This window comes from Tursiops truncatus, chromosome 1 (assembly GCF_011762595.2).
Source record: "Tursiops truncatus isolate mTurTru1 chromosome 1, mTurTru1.mat.Y, whole genome shotgun sequence".
Taxonomy (NCBI): Eukaryota; Metazoa; Chordata; class Mammalia; order Artiodactyla; family Delphinidae; genus Tursiops; species Tursiops truncatus.
The window spans coordinates 161,783,430-161,789,429 of record NC_047034.1 but is presented as its reverse complement, the minus strand read 5'-3'; the positions used below and the strand labels follow the sequence as shown (position 1 = coordinate 161,789,429).

General features: G+C 46.5%; 1 protein-coding gene across 7 annotated transcripts in view; it reads left to right on the top strand.

Moving 5' to 3' along the window:
• Positions 1 to 1,092: 1,092 nt before the first annotated feature.
• Positions 1,093 to 6,000, top strand: part of PHACTR4 (phosphatase and actin regulator 4) — a 117,209-nt gene continuing 112,301 nt past the window's right edge. For 2 of the 7 annotated variants that reach the window (XM_019938320.3, XM_033839638.2), the window contains exon 1: positions 1,099 to 1,203. The gene's annotated coding sequence lies outside the window, so the exon portion shown is untranslated. Of the gene's footprint in view, positions 1,204 to 6,000 lie in introns of all 7 variants that reach the window. The other 5 variants (XM_033839680.2, XM_019938322.3, XM_033839605.2 and 2 more) reach the window with 5 other exon arrangements.

The following is a 6,000-nucleotide window of genomic DNA, read 5'->3' as shown; positions in this document are numbered from 1 at the left end:
GTGGGATCTTCCGGGGCCAGGGCTCAAACCCATGTCCCCTACATTGGCAGGCGGATTCTTAACCGCTGCGCCACCAGGGAAGCCCTCCTTAACATCTTTTATGTGTTTATTTGCCGTACATTTATCGTCTTTGGTAAAGTGTCTCTGTTCATTTTTTTTAAACTAGGTTGTTTGTCTTGAGTTGAAAGAGTTCTTTGTGTGTTCTAGATACTAGTCCTTTGTTGGCTATAGGTTTTGCTGCTCTTTCATCCAGGTCTGCAGCTTGTCTTTTCATTTTCATAACTGTGTTTTAAAGTGCAAAAGTGTTAATTTTGATGATGTGCAGCTTATCAGTTTTTCTCCTTTATGGATTGTGTGTTTGAAAGTCACATGGATTTCCTCCTGTGTTTTCCTCTAAAAGTTTTGTAGCTTTAGGTTTTACACTTAGGTCTAACTTGGGTTGTGACACAATGTGTTTGGCATTTAGAAAGATCCTCTGGCAGCAGGAAGGAAGGTGTTTGGACGGTGACTGCCTGGAGGCCTGAAACTAGAGAAACTTGGAAAGGTGATGGTACCTCCCCTTGGAAAGGTGGTAGTGGCAAAACTGGTAAGGAACTGGGATGTAAAATGACTGGACTTAATAGGCTGAAGGAGATAAAAATGATTCCTGGGTTTCTTCCTTATGCACAAAATTGAGGGTAACTTGCTTCTAAGTTTACTGCACTTCAGTAACTGGCCCTCAATAGCTTTTTCCTTTGCGGAGATTATAACTGAACTTTAGCCAGACAGGGACTGGGCACAGATTTCTATAACAGCACACCTTCATCAGCTCCCTCCTTAGGCACTCCCTGAAACCCAGCATTGAACTCTGTCCTCCCAAGTCCAAAGACCTTTGCCCTCCTGCATAGCAGGAAAGGTGTCCAAGCTCTTTTACAAGAAGGGGCGGCGCATGCCCAGAGAGGCCGTGTGGGGCCGGCCGCCCAGAACTAAGGGCGAGAGGTTCCCGCCATTTTGTCCGGCCCGCGGCACAGCTGGCTCCTCCTGGAACTACAAGTCCCATGAGCCCCCGCGGCGGCACTTCCTACCCCTCACTGTCCCGCCGGCTCCCTTCCCCCCCCCACCCCCCCTCCCCGGGGGCCGAAGTCTCTGGCTGCAGCCTGGCGGCCGGCAGGCCAGGTAGGATTTCCGGGGGAAACCACTGAGGAGGCGGCGGCGACGCCCCGGGTGAGTTCGGCAAGCAAGGGAAAGTGAGCGGAAAGTGCACAGAGTCGGGCTGCGGGCGCCTGGTAGGCTCGGGCCACGCTTTCAGGTCCGCGAGAGGGTGGCGGTGCGGGCCGGGGTAACGGCCGGGCCGGGGTAACGGCCGGGCGGTGGTCGCTTCGAGCCAGGGCGGGGCGGGCGGTGGCCGCCGCCTCCTCCTCGGCCCTCCCACAACCGTCCGCCTTGGCTTCTCCGCCTGCGGCGCGCCTCGCTCAGGCTCGCCCTCTCCGCCCACCGCGACTTGGCTGGGCCCTTTTGTCTCGGCTGCTTTGCGCCCCTTTGTGCCCGGGCGTGGAGTCGCCTCCTCGGGGGAGCCCGCCGGGCCAGTCCCTGACAGGGTCCGGTCCCTGACAGGGGATCCGGTTACGATAACCAGATCGGGTCAAAGTCCACTTTTCAAACCTGTCTTCCCTCATACCTCTGCATCCCAGCTGGGCAGATCGGAGGCTTCGGAGCCAAGGCGAGGCGGACGGGGTTTCTATTGAAACCTCGAGGTTATTGTCCAACTCTTAAACGTCAGTCCCGGTTGGCTTCAGGGCACTAATCTCCAGGCATTTTTCTGGAGGGGGGATGGGCCTATGGGAAAGAAGTGAGCCCCCCTCCCCAGGAAACCGGGAAGGGATCGAATTTGCTTCGAAGTCCGTATGGGTCGCTGCTGTGATCGAGGAATCAGAACCGGTGCGGATGGTCAGAATGGTAGTTCACACACCGCTAGAATCTCGGAGGAGAGAAAGTGATTTATAGGGCGGCGAGCAGCCTCTTCATCCATTGCACGCAGAAAAAGACCACAGTACTTCATCCAGCCGCCCAGTTCCACGCCCTGTATTCCCCTCAAATCCATTTTCACTTCTGCTGAAAACGCAGAGTTGAAAGCAAATGTCCATTAATAGAAGGATCTGCTTTATAAAGAAACCAGAAACCTAGTGGCTTCTAGAAAGCTACAGAAGTAATCGAAATGAAGCCAGTTTGAGGGAGGAGAGGTAGTAGATCCTTACTGCAACTGGTGAATTTTGTGGGTTTGATCACATTTTGTTAGTGGCATCTTTGTGTATGTCCCGTTGGAAGACTAGGTTCAGCTTAAGGTAAAGCTTTTAAAATAAAAGCCATTGCAGATACTTCTCTTGAAAAATACGTTAGTCTTTCAAGTCTCTGAAATGAGGACAACCAGGTCCCTTTACATGAATCAGGGAAGGTTATTTAAGTTATATAGGTAAAATTCCCACCCTAGTCACGTAGGCAAATAAACCCCTTTGTACTTTATTACTTTGTTTGATATCTCTTAATGCAAGTGATTTACTCTGAGAATCTCTGATTGTGTTAGTAATATTGTGTAGGGATGATAGTGCTATCGGTGCTTTTTTTTTTTTTTTTTTTTTTTTGTGGTCTCCCTGCCTGGCTTGAGGGATCTTAGTTCCCGGATCGGGAATTGAACCCGTGCCCCCTGCAGTGGAAGTATGGAGTCCTAACCACTGGACCACCAGGGAATTCCCACAGTGCTATTTTTGAAAACTGTTCATATATGTTATATAATTGAATTTTCACTGTGCAGTTCTGTGAGGTGGTGGTTCTCTCATTTTACAGCTGTAAAATGTTAAATTGACAGCCTCTGAAATGTTAACTGACTTGCCGGGGGTCACACAGTTAACCTGGATAGGAAATAGTAGGGTAAACCGTATTCCAAATCCAGGGCTCTATCTGTTACCTCACGCCTATTGCAGTTATTTATCATAACACTATCAACAGCTTGTGATTCACTGAAATTTAAATATTGGAGAAAAGTATGGAAATATTTTCAGTCAGAGCCCCTGATTTATAAGGAACTGGACTTTCTAGGACCACAGACCATTGCCATACTGAACATCGGTTCCGTCACCTTGTCTTATGGTATGCTGTGTTACCTTGTGCCCAGGCAGAATGGCAACTTTATGGAGCCCTGGAGGTGGGGAAGGGTGGTGAGTTATTGGGCTGTGGTTTTGACTAATGGTTATTGAAAGTTTTATTTACTAAAAGGGTTTAACTAATCTTTGCTTAAAGGTATATTAAGAAATATATTGGAGAACGTATATACGGCAGCGTCAGCCGCTGAAAATAACAGAAGGAACTGATATTCAGACATTTTTCTAGCCAGAGAGTCAAAACTCAAGAAAATGCTTTCTTAGTTTTTGCTTTTAATAAAAACTTTTGATCAATTTCAAACTTGCAGTTTAAGCCTGGGTTTATGTCAGTACATGCCATGAATGTGACATCAGAAATAAAAACCTACTTCACCTCCCTTACTTAAATTCTTCTTAGGTAAAATGCATTACATGCCAGTGGAATTGAGTCAATACAATTAGTATAGCCTTTCTAACTAGTAGAAGCCTGTTTTAAATCTTTTATTATGCCATCATAATGGGAAGGAGCTTTTTTCCTTTGTGTTTTTTGCTGTTGATCTGCTGTATTTTCAAATCAATTCAGTCAACAAATATTTATTGAAAGCCTGTTGTGTGTTCTTTTTTTAAGAAGGGAAGTTATTTTAAGAAGGGAAGTTATTTATTTTATTTATTTATTTGTTTATGGCTGCGTTGGGGCTTTCTCTAGTTGTGTTGAGCTTCGTTGCCATGCACAAGCTACTCATTGCAGTGGCTTCTCTTGTTGCTGAGCACAGGCTCTAGGCACGCAGGCTTCGGTAGCTGTAGCTCGCGGGCCCTAGACCACAGGCTCAGTAGTTGTGGCACGCACGGGCTTAGTTGCTCCGCGGCATGTGGGATCTTCCCAGACCAGGGCTTGGACCCGTGTCCCCTGCATTGGCGGGCGGATTCTTAACCACTGAGCCACCAGGCAAACCCCACCTGTTGTGTTTTAAGCACCTTTGTAGTCCCTGAGGACAAAGCAGTGAGAACAAGTCTTTTTTCTCTGGGGCTTACAAACTGATTAGGTTTGAAAGGGAGGAGTAAGACTGTAAATAAGTACTAAATAAATCCCCTCTTATTTACTGTGCAATTTTGATCAGTAAGCTCTTTGAACTTTAGTTTTCTCATCTTTAACATGGGTGTAATGATTCCTGCTCTACCTAGCTTGTGGAATTGTTTCCAGAATCGAGTAGGATAAAAATTTGGTTGCACTGTACCCTTCACATTCCTGTGGTAAGTTATTGTTACTGCTCTTAGAAAAGGAAAAGGAACATTGGGGAAATGTTGTTTATAAAGAAAGACAAGGCTTCCCTGGTGGCTCAGTGGTTAAGAATCCGCCTGCCAATGCAGGGGACATGGGTTTGAGCCCTGGACCTGGAAGATCCCACATGCTGCGGAGCAACTAGGCCCGTGCGCCACAACTACTGAGCCTGCGCTCTAGAGCCCGCGAGCCACAACTACTGAGCCTGCGTGCCACAATTACTGAAGCCCGCAGGCCTAGAGCCCGTGCTCTGCAACAAGAGAAGCCACAACAATGAAGGGTCTGCGCACTGCAGCGAAGAGTGGCCCCTGCTCGCCGCTACTAGAGAAAACCCGTGCACAGCAACGAAGACCTAACACAGCCAAAAATAAAAAACAAACAAATAATTAATTAATTTTTTAAAAAAAGAAAGACAGAGTAGTTGCATTCTCTGTTCTGAGAGAGTCTGATGTCCCATTGTTAAACCTTCTGTGAGTGTTAGTCACATCTTCACATGGGCTATCACAGCCCTTCATGTAGACCTTTTTAAATAGCACTTATCAAATAAGACCATTATTATTCTATATTGTCACAGTTAACTGCCTTAATGTCAGGGACCATGCCCTAGTCTACATCCTTACTGCTTGGCACACAGTTCCAGGTATTTCATTGGAACTCTATAAATGTTTGGTGAATGAGTGAATGAGTAACAGAAGTGGGCAGGAGCAGTTGAGTGCCAAAATTGTTCAGCAGATTTTTTTGTTTTGCCCATCATGTGCTAGGACCTGGGTTATGTTCTGGCGGTACAAAGATGTGAAGGTATATAGCTCCCGCCTTAAAGCTTAACATTACAACACCTAGTAGTCTGGTGAGTATTAAATAGGGATGTGTTATACTATAGGTAAGGGACTGAATGATTCTGTTTTGGTAGACAGTGAAGGAAGGCATTACAGAGGAAGTGATTTTGGAGCTTGTTCTTGAGGGATTAATAAGAACAGTTACTATTAAGGTTATTCCAGCCAGAGGGGGCAGTTTGAGCATAGGAATGGAGATGCTGAAGTATAAGGTGTGTGTCTGGTGTGGCTAGAGGATATTGCAGTGGGTTTTTACATTTTTTGGTTCAGGTACCCCCTCTAGAAAATTTGCGAATAGCAATAGATTTTCACCCCAGAAAACTGCATATAAGGAGACATATGCTGGGACTTCCCTGGTGGTCCAGTGGTTAAGACTCCACATTCCCAGTGCATGGGGCCTGGGTTCAATCCCTGGTCAGGGAACTAGATCCTGCATGCCGCAACTAAAAGCCTACATGCCACAACTAAAGATCCCACATGCCGCAACTGAAAGATCTCACATCCACAACTAAGACCGGTGCAGCCAAATAAATAAATACATAATTAAATATTTTTTAAGAAAGGAAACATATACATACCATTCTAGAAAGTTATGGAATACTTAGGGATCTCTGGACCAGTGGGGCTGAGAAGTTGAAAAGTGCAATGGCAGGTGAAAGGAAAGATCGATGGCTGGGTGCTGAGAAGGATTCAGAATGCTTGTTAAAGACTTCAGGCTATGGGAATTCCCCGGCAGTCCAGTGGTTAGCAGTCGGCACTTTCACTGCTGTGGCCT